At 53.3% G+C, this 14,006-nt stretch overlaps 36 non-coding genes across 36 annotated transcripts; 29 read left to right on the top strand and 7 right to left on the bottom strand.

Annotated features, from left to right (window-relative positions):
* The first annotated feature begins 204 nt into the window (after positions 1–204).
* Positions 205–277, top strand: Trnav-cac (transfer RNA valine (anticodon CAC)). The gene has a single exon. It is a non-coding gene; the product is annotated as a tRNA-Val (tRNA).
* A 158-nt stretch (positions 278–435) lies between these two features.
* Trnav-aac (transfer RNA valine (anticodon AAC)) lies at positions 436–508 on the top strand. The gene has a single exon. It is a non-coding gene; the product is annotated as a tRNA-Val (tRNA).
* A 668-nt stretch (positions 509–1,176) lies between these two features.
* Trnav-cac (transfer RNA valine (anticodon CAC)) lies at positions 1,177–1,249 on the top strand. Its single transcript has one exon. It is a non-coding gene; the product is annotated as a tRNA-Val (tRNA).
* Positions 1,250–1,407: 158 nt separating this feature from the next.
* Positions 1,408–1,480, top strand: Trnav-aac (transfer RNA valine (anticodon AAC)). The gene has a single exon. It is a non-coding gene; the product is annotated as a tRNA-Val (tRNA).
* A 668-nt stretch (positions 1,481–2,148) lies between these two features.
* Positions 2,149–2,221, top strand: Trnav-cac (transfer RNA valine (anticodon CAC)). Its single transcript has one exon. It is a non-coding gene; the product is annotated as a tRNA-Val (tRNA).
* A 158-nt stretch (positions 2,222–2,379) lies between these two features.
* On the top strand, positions 2,380–2,452 carry Trnav-aac (transfer RNA valine (anticodon AAC)). The gene has a single exon. It is a non-coding gene; the product is annotated as a tRNA-Val (tRNA).
* Positions 2,453–2,646: 194 nt separating this feature from the next.
* Trnap-agg (transfer RNA proline (anticodon AGG)) lies at positions 2,647–2,718 on the bottom strand. Its single transcript has one exon. It is a non-coding gene; the product is annotated as a tRNA-Pro (tRNA).
* Positions 2,719–3,120: 402 nt separating this feature from the next.
* Trnav-cac (transfer RNA valine (anticodon CAC)) lies at positions 3,121–3,193 on the top strand. The gene has a single exon. It is a non-coding gene; the product is annotated as a tRNA-Val (tRNA).
* A 158-nt stretch (positions 3,194–3,351) lies between these two features.
* On the top strand, positions 3,352–3,424 carry Trnav-aac (transfer RNA valine (anticodon AAC)). The gene has a single exon. It is a non-coding gene; the product is annotated as a tRNA-Val (tRNA).
* A 668-nt stretch (positions 3,425–4,092) lies between these two features.
* Trnav-cac (transfer RNA valine (anticodon CAC)) lies at positions 4,093–4,165 on the top strand. Its single transcript has one exon. It is a non-coding gene; the product is annotated as a tRNA-Val (tRNA).
* Positions 4,166–4,323: 158 nt separating this feature from the next.
* Positions 4,324–4,396, top strand: Trnav-aac (transfer RNA valine (anticodon AAC)). The gene has a single exon. It is a non-coding gene; the product is annotated as a tRNA-Val (tRNA).
* A 194-nt stretch (positions 4,397–4,590) lies between these two features.
* Trnap-agg (transfer RNA proline (anticodon AGG)) lies at positions 4,591–4,662 on the bottom strand. Its single transcript has one exon. It is a non-coding gene; the product is annotated as a tRNA-Pro (tRNA).
* A 402-nt stretch (positions 4,663–5,064) lies between these two features.
* On the top strand, positions 5,065–5,137 carry Trnav-cac (transfer RNA valine (anticodon CAC)). The gene has a single exon. It is a non-coding gene; the product is annotated as a tRNA-Val (tRNA).
* A 158-nt stretch (positions 5,138–5,295) lies between these two features.
* Trnav-aac (transfer RNA valine (anticodon AAC)) lies at positions 5,296–5,368 on the top strand. The gene has a single exon. It is a non-coding gene; the product is annotated as a tRNA-Val (tRNA).
* Positions 5,369–5,562: 194 nt separating this feature from the next.
* Trnap-agg (transfer RNA proline (anticodon AGG)) lies at positions 5,563–5,634 on the bottom strand. The gene has a single exon. It is a non-coding gene; the product is annotated as a tRNA-Pro (tRNA).
* Positions 5,635–6,036: 402 nt separating this feature from the next.
* Trnav-cac (transfer RNA valine (anticodon CAC)) lies at positions 6,037–6,109 on the top strand. The gene has a single exon. It is a non-coding gene; the product is annotated as a tRNA-Val (tRNA).
* A 158-nt stretch (positions 6,110–6,267) lies between these two features.
* Trnav-aac (transfer RNA valine (anticodon AAC)) lies at positions 6,268–6,340 on the top strand. Its single transcript has one exon. It is a non-coding gene; the product is annotated as a tRNA-Val (tRNA).
* A 668-nt stretch (positions 6,341–7,008) lies between these two features.
* On the top strand, positions 7,009–7,081 carry Trnav-cac (transfer RNA valine (anticodon CAC)). The gene has a single exon. It is a non-coding gene; the product is annotated as a tRNA-Val (tRNA).
* A 158-nt stretch (positions 7,082–7,239) lies between these two features.
* Trnav-aac (transfer RNA valine (anticodon AAC)) lies at positions 7,240–7,312 on the top strand. Its single transcript has one exon. It is a non-coding gene; the product is annotated as a tRNA-Val (tRNA).
* Positions 7,313–7,980: 668 nt separating this feature from the next.
* Positions 7,981–8,053, top strand: Trnav-cac (transfer RNA valine (anticodon CAC)). The gene has a single exon. It is a non-coding gene; the product is annotated as a tRNA-Val (tRNA).
* A 158-nt stretch (positions 8,054–8,211) lies between these two features.
* Positions 8,212–8,284, top strand: Trnav-aac (transfer RNA valine (anticodon AAC)). Its single transcript has one exon. It is a non-coding gene; the product is annotated as a tRNA-Val (tRNA).
* A 194-nt stretch (positions 8,285–8,478) lies between these two features.
* Trnap-agg (transfer RNA proline (anticodon AGG)) lies at positions 8,479–8,550 on the bottom strand. Its single transcript has one exon. It is a non-coding gene; the product is annotated as a tRNA-Pro (tRNA).
* Positions 8,551–8,952: 402 nt separating this feature from the next.
* Positions 8,953–9,025, top strand: Trnav-cac (transfer RNA valine (anticodon CAC)). The gene has a single exon. It is a non-coding gene; the product is annotated as a tRNA-Val (tRNA).
* A 158-nt stretch (positions 9,026–9,183) lies between these two features.
* Positions 9,184–9,256, top strand: Trnav-aac (transfer RNA valine (anticodon AAC)). Its single transcript has one exon. It is a non-coding gene; the product is annotated as a tRNA-Val (tRNA).
* Positions 9,257–9,450: 194 nt separating this feature from the next.
* Trnap-agg (transfer RNA proline (anticodon AGG)) lies at positions 9,451–9,522 on the bottom strand. Its single transcript has one exon. It is a non-coding gene; the product is annotated as a tRNA-Pro (tRNA).
* A 402-nt stretch (positions 9,523–9,924) lies between these two features.
* On the top strand, positions 9,925–9,997 carry Trnav-cac (transfer RNA valine (anticodon CAC)). The gene has a single exon. It is a non-coding gene; the product is annotated as a tRNA-Val (tRNA).
* A 158-nt stretch (positions 9,998–10,155) lies between these two features.
* Positions 10,156–10,228, top strand: Trnav-aac (transfer RNA valine (anticodon AAC)). Its single transcript has one exon. It is a non-coding gene; the product is annotated as a tRNA-Val (tRNA).
* A 668-nt stretch (positions 10,229–10,896) lies between these two features.
* On the top strand, positions 10,897–10,969 carry Trnav-cac (transfer RNA valine (anticodon CAC)). Its single transcript has one exon. It is a non-coding gene; the product is annotated as a tRNA-Val (tRNA).
* Positions 10,970–11,127: 158 nt separating this feature from the next.
* Trnav-aac (transfer RNA valine (anticodon AAC)) lies at positions 11,128–11,200 on the top strand. Its single transcript has one exon. It is a non-coding gene; the product is annotated as a tRNA-Val (tRNA).
* A 194-nt stretch (positions 11,201–11,394) lies between these two features.
* On the bottom strand, positions 11,395–11,466 carry Trnap-agg (transfer RNA proline (anticodon AGG)). The gene has a single exon. It is a non-coding gene; the product is annotated as a tRNA-Pro (tRNA).
* Positions 11,467–11,868: 402 nt separating this feature from the next.
* Trnav-cac (transfer RNA valine (anticodon CAC)) lies at positions 11,869–11,941 on the top strand. The gene has a single exon. It is a non-coding gene; the product is annotated as a tRNA-Val (tRNA).
* A 158-nt stretch (positions 11,942–12,099) lies between these two features.
* Trnav-aac (transfer RNA valine (anticodon AAC)) lies at positions 12,100–12,172 on the top strand. The gene has a single exon. It is a non-coding gene; the product is annotated as a tRNA-Val (tRNA).
* A 194-nt stretch (positions 12,173–12,366) lies between these two features.
* Trnap-agg (transfer RNA proline (anticodon AGG)) lies at positions 12,367–12,438 on the bottom strand. The gene has a single exon. It is a non-coding gene; the product is annotated as a tRNA-Pro (tRNA).
* A 402-nt stretch (positions 12,439–12,840) lies between these two features.
* Positions 12,841–12,913, top strand: Trnav-cac (transfer RNA valine (anticodon CAC)). Its single transcript has one exon. It is a non-coding gene; the product is annotated as a tRNA-Val (tRNA).
* Positions 12,914–13,071: 158 nt separating this feature from the next.
* Positions 13,072–13,144, top strand: Trnav-aac (transfer RNA valine (anticodon AAC)). Its single transcript has one exon. It is a non-coding gene; the product is annotated as a tRNA-Val (tRNA).
* A 668-nt stretch (positions 13,145–13,812) lies between these two features.
* On the top strand, positions 13,813–13,885 carry Trnav-cac (transfer RNA valine (anticodon CAC)). The gene has a single exon. It is a non-coding gene; the product is annotated as a tRNA-Val (tRNA).
* The last annotated feature ends 121 nt before the right edge of the window (positions 13,886–14,006 follow it).

Below are 14,006 nucleotides of genomic sequence, written 5' to 3'. Positions count from 1 at the left end.
TGACTTGCAATAACGACTGCGCGAAACGCCGCTATCTCGTTAGGGGTGCTACGGCAGACACCCTCTCGGGCACCCCGAAGACTTCTTGAGCCCTCGGCTGCGATGGGTTTCAGGCTGTCAAAAGAACTATGGTGTGTGCATGCGCGGACGAGAGAAAGGCTGAGGCGTATTCGAGTGCACAAGGAGGAACTGAGCGTGTCCGTCGTTTCCGTAGTGTAGCGGTTATCACGTCTGCTTCACACGCAGAAGGTCCCCGGTTCGATCCCGGGCGGGAACAGTATTTTCCTGCCTATGTCGTATTGTACTCCAGTGAGCCTCGTCGTGTGTGGATCTGCTGCATGTCCCTTCGTTTTGCAAGTACCACATTTATTGAATTTTTTAGTTACGATGGCAACATCACTACAAGTTGTCTATGAAGTAAGGTGCACATAAGCAGTTTCCGTGGTGTAGCGGTTATCACGTCTGCCTAACATGCAGAAGGTCCCCGGTTCGATCCCGGGCGGAAACACTTTTTCATCACTTTAAGCGAGACTTACTAACATGCATCTGCTACCATCTGTACCCGAAACCTTCGTAACTGCCTTCACGCGTCGGACCAGAGTGTCAATTGCTCACATCAAATAAGAAATTCATTTGATATTGGCGGCGAGCTTTTTGCGCTGACTCAGCCACTGACGTGCGATCAGTTTGCACAAAACGCTAGGGCTCGACCGGTATTTGAACCCGGGACCTCCTGCACCCTAAGCAGGAATCATACCCCTAGACCAACGAGCCCTGTGACACGTCGCATGCCAGTTACTCCAGTCCCTCGATGTCTTCCAGGGTGCTCTGGAAGTCTCGTGTAGGCTGGCGGGATGGAGGCGGCGCGAATTCCCGCGGTCGGCGGCCTTCCTGGGCTATTGGTACCTTCATGTAGAGCTGCCGCTGGGCGCGCACTGCCTGCTGCTAAGGAGGTGATTGTTTTTGCTGATGTGACTTGCAATAACGACTGCGCGAAACGCCGCTATCTCGTTAGGGGTGCTACGGCAGACACCCTCTCGGGCACCCCGAAGACTTCTTGAGCCCTCGGCTGCGATGGGTTTCAGGCTGTCAAAAGAACTATGGTGTGTGCATGCGCGGACGAGAGAAAGGCTGAGGCGTATTCGAGTGCACAAGGATGGACTGAGCGTGTCCGTCGTTTCCGTAGTGTAGCGGTTATCACGTCTGCTTCACACGCAGAAGGTCCCCGGTTCGATCCCGGTCGGGAACAGTATTTTCCTGCCTATGTCGTATTGTACTCCAGTGAGCCTCGTCGTGTGTGCATCTGCTGCATGTCCCTTCGTTTTGCAAGTACCACATTTATTGAATTTTTTAGTTACGATGGCAACATCACTACAAGTTGTCTATGAAGTAAGGTGCACATAAGCAGTTTCCGTGGTGTAGCGGTTATCACGTCTGCCTAACACGCAGAAGGTCCCCGGTTCGATCCCGGGCGGAAACACTTTTTCATCACTTTAAGCGAGACTTACTAACATGCATCTGCTACCATCTGTACCCGAAACCTTCGTAACTGCCTTCACGCGTCGGACCAGAGTGTCAATTGCTCACATCAAATAAGAAATTCATTTGATATTGGAGGCGAGCTTTTTGCGCTGACTCAGCCACTGACGTGCGAACAGTTTGCACAAAACGCTAGGGCTCGACCGGTATTTGAACCCGGGACCTCCTGCACCCTAAGCAGGAATCATACCCCTAGACCAACGAGCCCTGTGACACGTCGCATGCCAGTTACTCCAGTCCGTCGATGTCTTCCAGGGTGCTCTGGAAGTCTCGTGTAGGCTGGCGGGATGGAGGCGGCGCGAATTCCCGCGGTCGGCGGCCTTCCTGGGCTATTGGTACCTTCATGTAGAGCTGCCGCTGGGCGCGCACTGCCTGCTGCTAAGGAGGTGATTGTTTTTGCTGATGTGACTTGCAATAACGACTGCGCGAAACGCCGCTATCTCGTTAGGGGTGCTACGGCAGACACCCTCTCGGGCACCCCGAAGACTTCTTGAGCCCTCGGCTGCGATGGGTTTCAGGCTGTCAAAAGAACTATGGTGTGTGCATGCGCGGACGAGAGAAAGGCTGAGGCGTATTCGAGTGCACAAGGATGGACTGAGCGTGTCCGTCGTTTCCGTAGTGTAGCGGTTATCACGTCTGCTTCACACGCAGAAGGTCCCCGGTTCGATCCCGGTCGGGAACAGTATTTTCCTGCCTATGTCGTATTGTACTCCAGTGAGCCTCGTCGTGTGTGCATCTGCTGCATGTCCCTTCGTTTTGCAAGTACCACATTTATTGAATTTTTTAGTTACGATGGCAACATCACTACAAGTTGTCTATGAAGTAAGGTGCACATAAGCAGTTTCCGTGGTGTAGCGGTTATCACGTCTGCCTAACACGCAGAAGGTCCCCGGTTCGATCCCGGGCGGAAACACTTTTTCATCACTTTAAGCGAGACTTACTAACATGCATCTGCTACCATCTGTACCCGAAACCTTCGTAACTGCCTTCACGAGTCGGACCAGAGTGTCAATTGCTCACATCAAATAAGAAATTCATTTGATATTGGCGGCGAGCTTTTTGCGCTGACTCAGCCACTGACGTGCGATCAGTTTGCACAAAACGCTAGGGCTCGTCCGGGATTTGAACCCGGGACCTCCTGCACCCTAAGCAGGAATCATACCCCTAGACCAACGAGCCCTGTGACACGTCGCATGCCAGTTACTCGAGTCCCTCGATGTCTTCCAGGGTGCTCTGGAAGTCTCGTGTAGGCTGGCGGGATGGAGGCGGCGCGAATTCCCGCGGTCGGCGGCCTTCCTGGGCTATTGGTACCTTCATGTAGAGCTGCCGCTAGGCGCGCACTGCCTGCTGCTAAGGAGGTGATTGTTTTTGCTGATGTGACTGGCAATAACGACTACGCGAAACGCCGCTATCTCGTTAGGGGTGCTACGGCAGACACCCTCTCGGGCACCCCGAAGACTTCTTGAGCCCTCGGCTGCGATGGGTTTCAGGCTGTCAAAAGAACTATGGTGTGTGCATGCGCGGACGAGAGAAAGGCTGAGGCGTATTCGAGTGCACAAGGATGGACTGAGCGTGTCCGTCGTTTCCGTAGTGTAGCGGTTATCACGTCTGCTTCACACGCAGAAGGTCCCGGGTTCGATCCCGGGCGGGAACAGTATTTTCCTGCCTATGTCGTATTGTACTCCAGTGAGCCTCGTCGTGTGTGGATCTGCTGCATGTCCCTTCGTTTTGCAAGTACCACATTTATTGAATTTTTTAGTTACGATGGCAACATCACTACAAGTTGTCTATGAAGTAAGGTGCACATAAGCAGTTTCCGTGGTGTAGCGGTTATCACGTCTGCCTAACATGCAGAAGGTCCCCGGTTCGATCCCGGGCGGAAACACTTTTTCATCACTTTAAGCGAGACTTACTAACATGCATCTGCTACCATCTGTACCCGAAACCTTCGTAACTGCCTTCACGCGTCGGACCAGAGTGTCAATTGCTCACATCAAATAAGAAATTCATTTGATATTGGCGGCGAGCTTTTTGCGCTGACTCAGCCACTGACGTGCGATCAGTTTGCACAAAACGCTAGGGCTCGACCGGTATTTGAACCCGGGACCTCCTGCACCCTAAGCAGGAATCATACCCCTAGACCAACGAGCCCTGTGACACGTCGCATGCCAGTTACTCCAGTCCCTCGATGTCTTCCAGGGTGCTCTGGAAGTCTCGTGTAGGCTGGCGGGATGGAGGCGGCGCGAATTCCCGCGGTCGGCGGCCTTCCTGGGCTATTGGTACCTTCATGTAGAGCTGCCGCTGGGCGCGCACTGCCTGCTGCTAAGGAGGTGATTGTTTTTGCTGATGTGACTTGCAATAACGACTGCGCGAAACGCCGCTATCTCGTTAGGGGTGCTACGGCAGACACCCTCTCGGGCACCCCGAAGACTTCTTGAGCCCTCGGCTGCGATGGGTTTCAGGCTGTCAAAAGAACTATGGTGTGTGCATGCGCGGACGAGAGAAAGGCTGAGGCGTATTCGAGTGCACAAGGATGGACTGAGCGTGTCCGTCGTTTCCGTAGTGTAGCGGTTATCACGTCTGCTTCACACGCAGAAGGTCCCCGGTTCGATCCCGGTCGGGAACAGTATTTTCCTGCCTATGTCGTATTGTACTCCAGTGAGCCTCGTCGTGTGTGCATCTGCTGCATGTCCCTTCGTTTTGCAAGTACCACATTTATTGAATTTTTTAGTTACGATGGCAACATCACTACAAGTTGTCTATGAAGTAAGGTGCACATAAGCAGTTTCCGTGGTGTAGCGGTTATCACGTCTGCCTAACACGCAGAAGGTCCCCGGTTCGATCCCGAGCGGAAACACTTTTTCATCACTTTAAGCGAGACTTACTAACATGCATCTGCTACCATCTGTACCCGAAACCTTCGTAACTGCCTTCACGCGTCGGACCAGAGTGTCAATTGCTCACATCAAATAAGAAATTCATTTGATATTGGCGGCGAGCTTTTTGCGCTGACTCAGCCACTGACGTGCGATCAGTTTGCACAAAACGCTAGGGCTCGTCCGGGATTTGAACCCGGGACCTCCTGCACCCTAAGCAGGAATCATACCCCTAGACCAACGAGCCCTGTGACACGTCGCATGCCAGTTACTCCAGTCCCTCGATGTCTTCCAGGGTGCTCTGGAAGTCTCGTGTAGGCTGGCGGGATGGAGGCGGCGCGAATTCCCGCGGTCGGCGGCCTTCCTGGGCTATTGGTACCTTCATGTAGAGCTGCCGCTAGGCGCGCACTGCCTGCTGCTAAGGAGGTGATTGTTTTTGCTGATGTGACTGGCAATAACGACTACGCGAAACGCCGCTATCTCGTTAGGGGTGCTACGGCAGACACCCTCTCGGGCACCCCGAAGACTTCTTGAGCCCTCGGCTGCGATGGGTTTCAGGCTGTCAAAAGAACTATGGTGTGTGCATGCGCGGACGAGAGAAAGGCTGAGGCGTATTCGAGTGCACAAGGATGGACTGAGCGTGTCCGTCGTTTCCGTAGTGTAGCGGTTATCACGTCTGCTTCACACGCAGAAGGTCCCGGGTTCGATCCCGGGCGGGAACAGTATTTTCCTGCCTATGTCGTATTGTACTCCAGTGAGCCTCGTCGTGTGTGGATCTGCTGCATGTCCCTTCGTTTTGCAAGTACCACATTTATTGAATTTTTTAGTTACGATGGCAACATCACTACAAGTTGTCTATGAAGTAAGGTGCACATAAGCAGTTTCCGTGGTGTAGCGGTTATCACGTCTGCCTAACACGCAGAAGGTCCCCGGTTCGATCCCGGGCGGAAACACTTTTTCATCACTTTAAGCGAGACTTACTAACATGCATCTGCTACCACCTGTACCCGAAACCTTCGTAACTGCCTTCACGCGTCGGACCAGAGTGTCAATTGCTCACATCAAATAAGAAATTCATTTGATATTGGCGGCGAGCTTTTTGCGCTGACTCAGCCACTGACGTGCGATCAGTTTGCACAAAACGCTAGGGCTCGTCCGGGATTTGAACCCGGGACCTCCTGCACCCTAAGCAGGAATCATACCCCTAGACCAACGAGCCCTGTGACACGTCGCATGCCAGTTACTCCAGTCCCTCGATGTCTTCCAGGGTGCTCTGGAAGTCTCGTGTAGGCTGGCAGGATGGAGGCGGCGCGAATTCCCGCGGTCGTCGGCCTTCCTGGGCTATTGGTACCTTCATGTAGAGCTGCCGCTGGGCGCGCACTGCCTGCTGCTAAGGAGGTGATTGTTTTTGCTGATGTGACTTGCAATAACGACTGCGCGAAACGCCGCTATCTCGTTAGGGGTGCTACGGCAGACACCCTCTCGAGAACCCCGAAGACATCTTGAGCCCTCGGCTGCGATGGGTTCCAGGCTGACAAAAGAACTGTCGTGTGTGCATTCGCGGACGAGAGAAAGGCTGAGGCAAGTTCGAGTGAACAAGGATGGACTCCTCGGTTCCGTCGTTTCCGTAGTGTAGCGGTTATCACGTCTGCTTCACACGCAGAAGGTCCCCGGTTCGATCCCGGGCGGGAACAGTATTTTCCTGCCTATGTCGTATTGTACTCCAGTGAGCCTCGTCGTGTGTGGATCTGCTGCATGTCCCTTCGTTTTGCAAGTACCACATTTATTGAATTTTTTAGTTACGATGGCAACATCACTACAAGTTGTCTATGAAGTAAGGTGCACATAAGCAGTTTCCGTGGTGTAGCGGTTATCACGTCTGCCTAACATGCAGAAGGTCCCCGGTTCGATCCCGGGCGGAAACACTTTTTCATCACTTTAAGCGAGACTTACTAACATGCATCTGCTACCATCTGTACCCGAAACCTTCGTAACTGCCTTCACGCGTCGGACCAGAGTGTCAATTGCTCACATCAAATAAGAAATTCATTTGATATTGGCGGCGAGCTTTTTGCGCTGACTCAGCCACTGACGTGCGATCAGTTTGCACAAAACGCTAGGGCTCGACCGGTATTTGAACCCGGGACCTCCTGCACCCTAAGCAGGAATCATACCCCTAGACCAACGAGCCCTGTGACACGTCGCATGCCAGTTACTCCAGTCCCTCGATGTCTTCCAGGGTGCTCTGGAAGTCTCGTGTAGGCTGGCGGGATGGAGGCGGCGCGAATTCCCGCGGTCGGCGGCCTTCCTGGGCTATTGGTACCTTCATGTAGAGCTGCCGCTGGGCGCGCACTGCCTGCTGCTAAGGAGGTGATTGTTTTTGCTGATGTGACTTGCAATAACGACTGCGCGAAACGCCGCTATCTCGTTAGGGGTGCTACGGCAGACACCCTCTCGGGCACCCCGAAGACTTCTTGAGCCCTCGGCTGCGATGGGTTTCAGGCTGTCAAAAGAACTATGGTGTGTGCATGCGCGGACGAGAGAAAGGCTGAGGCGTATTCGAGTGCACAAGGATGGACTGAGCGTGTCCGTCGTTTCCGTAGTGTAGCGGTTATCACGTCTGCTTCACACGCAGAAGGTCCCCGGTTCGATCCCGGGCGGGAACAGTATTTTCCTGCCTATGTCGTATTGTACTCCAGTGAGCCTCGTCGTGTGTGCATCTGCTGCATGTCCCTTCGTTTTGCAAGTACCACATTTATTGAATTTTTTAGTTACGATGGCAACATCACTACAAGTTGTCTATGAAGTAAGGTGCACATAAGCAGTTTCCGTGGTGTAGCGGTTATCACGTCTGCCTAACACGCAGAAGGTCCCCGGTTCGATCCCTGGCGGAAACACTTTTTCATCACTTTAAGCGAGACTTACTAACATGCATCTGCTACCATCTGTACCCGAAACCTTCGTAACTGCCTTCACGCGTCGGACCAGAGTGTCAATTGCTCACATCAAATAAGAAATTCATTTGATATTGGAGGCGAGCTTTTTGCGCTGACTCAGCCACTGACGTGCGAACAGTTTGCACAAAACGCTAGGGCTCGACCGGTATTTGAACCCGGGACCTCCTGCACCCTAAGCAGGAATCATACCCCTAGACCAACGAGCCCTGTGACACGACGCATGCCAGTTACTCCAGTCCCTCGATGTCTTCCAGGGTGCTCTGGAAGTCTCGTGTAGGCTGGCGGGATGGAGGCGGCGCGAATTCCCGCGGTCGGCGGCCTTCCTGGGCTATTGGTACCTTCATGTAGAGCTGCCGCTGGGCGCGCACTGCCTGCTGCTAAGGAGGTGATTGTTTTTGCTGATGTGACTTGCAATAACGACTGCGCGAAACGCCGCTATCTCGTTAGGGGTGCTACGGCAGACACCCTCTCGGGCACCCCGAAGACTTCTTGAGTTCTTGGCTGCGATGGGTTTCAGGCTGTCAAAAGAACTATAGTGTGTGCATGCGCGGACGAGAGAAAGGCTGAGGCGTATTCGAGTGCACAAGGATGGACTGAGCGTGTCCGTCGTTTCCGTAGTGTAGCGGTTATCACGTCTGCTTCACACGCAGAAGGTCCCCGGTTCGATCCCGGTCGGGAACAGTATTTTCCTGCCTATGTCGTATTGTACTCCAGTGAGCCTCGTCGTGTGTGCATCTGCTGCATGTCCCTTCGTTTTGCAAGTACCACATTTATTGAATTTTTTAGTTACGATGGCAACATCACTACAAGTTGTCTATGAAGTAAGGTGCACATAAGCAGTTTCCGTGGTGTAGCGGTTATCACGTCTGCCTAACACGCAGAAGGTCCCCGGTTCGATCCCGGGCGGAAACACTTTTTCATCACTTTAAGCGAGACTTACTAACATGCATCTGCTACCATCTGTACCCGAAACCTTCGTAACTGCCTTCACGAGTCGGACCAGAGTGTCAATTGCTCACATCAAATAAGAAATTCATTTGATATTGGCGGCGAGCTTTTTGCGCTGACTCAGCCACTGACGTGCGATCAGTTTGCACAAAACGCTAGGGCTCGTCCGGGATTTGAACCCGGGACCTCCTGCACCCTAAGCAGGAATCATACCCCTAGACCAACGAGCCCTGTGACACGTCGCATGCCAGTTACTCCAGTCCCTCGATGTCTTCCAGGGTGCTCTGGAAGTCTCGTGTAGGCTGGCAGGATGGAGGCGGCGCGAATTCCCGCGGTCGTCGGCCTTCCTGGGCTATTGGTACCTTCATGTAGAGCTGCCGCTGGGCGCGCACTGCCTGCTGCTAAGGAGGTGATTGTTTTTGCTGATGTGACTTGCAATAACGACTGCGCGAAACGCCGCTATCTCGTTAGGGGTGCTACGGCAGACACCCTCTCGGGCACCCCGAAGACTTCTTGAGCCCTCGGCTGCGATGGGTTTCAGGCTGTCAAAAGAACTATGGTGTGTGCATGCGCGGACGAGAGAAAGGCTGAGGCGTATTCGAGTGCACAAGGAGGGACTGAGCGTGTCCGTCGTTTCCGTAGTGTAGCGGTTATCACGTCTGCTTCACACGCAGAAGGTCCCCGGTTCGATCCCGGGCGGGAACAGTATTTTCCTGCCTATGTCGTATTGTACTCCAGTGAGCCTCGTCGTGTGTGCATCTGCTGCATGTCCCTTCGTTTTGCAAGTACCACATTTATTGAATTTTTTAGTTACGATGGCAACATCACTACAAGTTGTCTATGAAGTAAGGTGCACATAAGCAGTTTCCGTGGTGTAGCGGTTATCACGTCTGCCTAACACGCAGAAGGTCCCCGGTTCGATCCCGGGCGGAAACACTTTTTCATCACTTTAAGCGAGACTTACTAACATGCATCTGCTACCATCTGTACCCGAAACCTTCGTAACTGCCTTCACGAGTCGGACCAGAGTGTCAATTGCTCACATCAAATAAGAAATTCATTTGATATTGGCGGCGAGCTTTTTGCGCTGACTCAGCCACTGACGTGCGATCAGTTTGCACAAAACGCTAGGGCTCGTCCGGGATTTGAACCCGGGACCTCCTGCACCCTAAGCAGGAATCATACCCCTAGACCAACGAGCCCTGTGACACGTCGCATGCCAGTTACTCCAGTCCCTCGATGTCTTCCAGGGTGCTCTGGAAGTCTCGTGTAGGCTGGCAGGATGGAGGCGGCGCGAATTCCCGCGGTCGTCGGCCTTCCTGGGCTATTGGTACCTTCATGTAGAGCTGCCGCTGGGCGCGCACTGCCTGCTGCTAAGGAGGTGATTGTTTTTGCTGATGTGACTTGCAATAACGACTGCGCGAAACGCCGCTATCTCGTTAGGGGTGCTACGGCAGACACCCTCTCGGGCACCCCGAAGACTTCTTGAGCCCTCGGCTGCGATGGGTTTCAGGCTGTCAAAAGAACTATGGTGTGTGCATGCGCGGACGAGAGAAAGGCTGAGGCGTATTCGAGTGCACAAGGAGGGACTGAGCGTGTCCGTCGTTTCCGTAGTGTAGCGGTTATCACGTCTGCTTCACACGCAGAAGGTCCCCGGTTCGATCCCGGGCGGGAACAGTATTTTCCTGCCTATGTCGTATTGTACTCCAGTGAGCCTCGTCGTGTGTGGATCTGCTGCATGTCCCTTCGTTTTGCAAGTACCACATTTATTGAATTTTTTAGTTACGATGGCAACATCACTACAAGTTGTCTATGAAGTAAGGTGCACATAAGCAGTTTCCGTGGTGTAGCGGTTATCACGTCTGCCTAACATGCAGAAGGTCCCCGGTTCGATCCCGGGCGGAAACACTTTTTCATCACTTTAAGCGAGACTTACTAACATGCATCTGCTACCATCTGTACCCGAAACCTTCGTAACTGCCTTCACGCGTCGGACCAGAGTGTCAATTGCTCACATCAAATAAGAAATTCATTTGATATTGGCGGCGAGCTTTTTGCGCTGACTCAGCCACTGACGTGCGATCAGTTTGCACAAAACGCTAGGGCTCGACCGGTATTTGAACCCGGGACCTCCTGCACCCTAAGCAGGAATCATACCCCTAGACCAACGAGCCCTGTGACACGTCGCATGCCAGTTACTCCAGTCCCTCGATGTCTTCCAGGGTGCTCTGGAAGTCTCGTGTAGGCTGGCGGGATGGAGGCGGCGCGAATTCCCGCGGTCGGCGGCCTTCCTGGGCTATTGGTACCTTCATGTAGAGCTGCCGCTGGGCGCGCACTGCCTGCTGCTAAGGAGGTGATTGTTTTTGCTGATGTGACTTGCAATAACGACTGCGCGAAACGCCGCTATCTCGTTAGGGGTGCTACGGCAGACACCCTCTCGGGCACCCCGAAGACTTCTTGAGCCCTCGGCTGCGATGGGTTTCAGGCTGTCAAAAGAACTATGGTGTGTGCATGCGCGGACGAGAGAAAGGCTGAGGCGTATTCGAGTGCACAAGGATGGACTGAGCGTGTCCGTCGTTTCCGTAGTGTAGCGGTTATCACGTCTGCTTCACACGCAGAAGGTCCCCGGTTCGATCCCGGTCGGGAACAGTATTTTCCTGCCTATGTCGTATTGTACTCCAGTGAGCCTCGTCGTGTGTGCATCTGCTGCATGTCCCTTCGTTTTGCAAGTACCACATTTATTGAATTTTTTAGTTACGATGGCAACATCACTACAAGTTGTCTATGAAGTAAGGTGCACATAAGCAGTTTCCGTGGTGTAGCGGTTATCACGTCTGCCTAACACGCAGAAGGTCCCCGGTTCGATCCCGAGCGGAAACACTTTTTCATCACTTTAAGCGAGACTTACTAACATGCATCTGCTACCATCTGTACCCGAAACCTTCGTAACTGCCTTCACGCGTCGGACCAGAGTGTCAATTGCTCACATCAAATAAGAAATTCATTTGATATTGGCGGCGAGCTTTTTGCGCTGACTCAGCCACTGACGTGCGATCAGTTTGCACAAAACGCTAGGGCTCGTCCGGGATTTGAACCCGGGACCTCCTGCACCCTAAGCAGGAATCATACCCCTAGACCAACGAGCCCTGTGACACGTCGCATGCCAGTTACTCGAGTCCCTCGATGTCTTCCAGGGTGCTCTGGAAGTCTCGTGTAGGCTGGCGGGATGGAGGCGGCGCGAATTCCCGCGGTCGGCGGCCTTCCTGGGCTATTGGTACCTTCATGTAGAGCTGCCGCTAGGCGCGCACTGCCTGCTGCTAAGGAGGTGATTGTTTTTGCTGATGTGACTGGCAATAACGACTACGCGAAACGCCGCTATCTCGTTAGGGGTGCTACGGCAGACACCCTCTCGGGCACCCCGAAGACTTCTTGAGCCCTCGGCTGCGATGGGTTTCAGGCTGTCAAAAGAACTATGGTGTGTGCATGCGCGGACGAGAGAAAGGCTGAGGCGTATTCGAGTGCACAAGGATGGACTGAGCGTGTCCGTCGTTTCCGTAGTGTAGCGGTTATCACGTCTGCTTCACACGCAGAAGGTCCCGGGTTCGATCCCGGGCGGGAACAGTATTTTCCTGCCTATGTCGTATTGTACTCCAGTGAGCCTCGTCGTGTGTGGATCTGCTGCATGTCCCTTCGTTTTGCAAGTACCACATTTATTGAATTTTTTAGTTACGATGGCAACATCACTACAAGTTGTCTATGAAGTAAGGTGCACATAAGCAGTTTCCGTGGTGTAGCGGTTATCACGTCTGCCTAACACGCAGAAGGTCCCCGGTTCGATCCCGGGCGGAAACACTTTTTCATCACTTTAAGCGAGACTTACTAACATGCATCTGCTACCACCTGTACCCGAAACCTTCGTAACTGCCTTCACGCGTCGGACCAGAGTGTCAATTGCTCACATCAAATAAGAAATTCATTTGATATTGGCGGCGAGCTTTTTGCGCTGACTCAGCCACTGACGTGCGATCAGTTTGCACAAAACGCTAGGGCTCGTCCGGGATTTGAACCCGGGACCTCCTGCACCCTAAGCAGGAATCATACCCCTAGACCAACGAGCCCTGTGACACGTTGCATGCCAGTTACTCCAGTCCCTCGATGTCTTCCAGGGTGCTCTGGAAGTCTCGTGTTGGCTGGCGGGATGGAGGCGGCGCTAATTCCCGCGGTCGGCGGCCTTCCTGGGCTATTGGTACCTTCATGTAGAGCTGCCGCTGGGCGCGCACTGCCTGCTGCTAAGGAGGTGATTGTTTTTGCTGATGTGACTTGCAATAACGACTGCGCGAAACGCCGCTATCTCGTTAGGGGTGCTACGGCTGACACCCTCTCGGGCACCCCGAAGACTTCTTGAGCCCTCGGCTGCGATGGGTTTCAGGCTGTCAAAAGAACTATGGTGTGTGCATGCGCGGACGAGAGAAAGGCTGAGGCGTATTCGAGTGCACAAGGAGGGACTGAGCGTGTCCGTCGTTTCCGTAGTGTAGCGGTTATCACGTCTGCTTCACACGCAGAAGGTCCCCGGTTCGATCCCGGGCGGGAACAGTATTTTCCTGCCTATGTCGTATTGTACTCCAGTGAGCCTCGTCGTGTGTGGATCTGCTGCATGTCCCTTCGTTTTGCAAGTACCACATTTATTGAATTTTTTAGTTACGATGGCAACATCACTACAAGTTGTCTATGAAGTAAGGTGCACATAAGCAGTTTCCGTGGTGTAGCGGTTATCACGTCTGCCTAACATGCAGAAGGTCCCCGGTTCGATCCCGGGCGGAAACACTTTTTCATCACTTTAAGCGAGACTTACTAACATGCATCTGCTACCATCTGTACCCGAAACCTTCGTAACTGCCTTCACGCGTCGGACCAGAGTGTCAATTGCTCACATCAAATAAGAAATTCATTTGATATTGGCGGCGAGCTTTTTGCGCTGACTCAGCCACTGACGTGCGATCAGTTTGCACAAAACGCTAGGGCTCGACCGGTATTTGAACCCGGGACCTCCTGCACCCTAAGCAGGAATCATACCCCTAGACCAACGAGCCCTGTGACACGTCGCATGCCAGTTACTCCAGTCCCTCGATGTCTTCCAGGGTGCTCTGGAAGTCTCGTGTAGGCTGGCGGGATGGAGGCGGCGCGAATTCCCGCGGTCGGCGGCCTTCCTGGGCTATTGGTACCTTCATGTAGAGCTGCCGCTGGGCGCGCACTGCCTGCTGCTAAGGAGGTGATTGTTTTTGCTGATGTGACTTGCAATAACGACTGCGCGAAACGCCGCTATCTCGTTAGGGGTGCTACGGCAGACACCCTCTCGGGCACCCCGAAGACTTCTTGAGCCCTCGGCTGCGATGGGTTTCAGGCTGTCAAAAGAACTATGGTGTGTGCATGCGCGGACGAGAGAAAGGCTGAGGCGTATTCGAGTGCACAAGGATGGACTGAGCGTGTCCGTCGTTTCCGTAGTGTAGCGGTTATCACGTCTGCTTCACACGCAGAAGGTCCCCGGTTCGATCCCGGTCGGGAACAGTATTTTCCTGCCTATGTCGTATTGTACTCCAGTGAGCCTCGTCGTGTGTGCATCTGCTGCATGTCCCTTCGTTTTGCAAGTACCACATTTATTGAATTTTTTAGTTACGATGGCAACATC

The sequence above is a fragment of the Schistocerca cancellata genome, chromosome 2 (genome assembly GCF_023864275.1).
Source record: "Schistocerca cancellata isolate TAMUIC-IGC-003103 chromosome 2, iqSchCanc2.1, whole genome shotgun sequence".
Classification (NCBI taxonomy): Eukaryota; Metazoa; Arthropoda; class Insecta; order Orthoptera; family Acrididae; genus Schistocerca; species Schistocerca cancellata.
The sequence above is the reverse complement of the archived record's forward strand: the minus strand, read 5'-3'. Positions and strand labels throughout refer to the sequence as shown.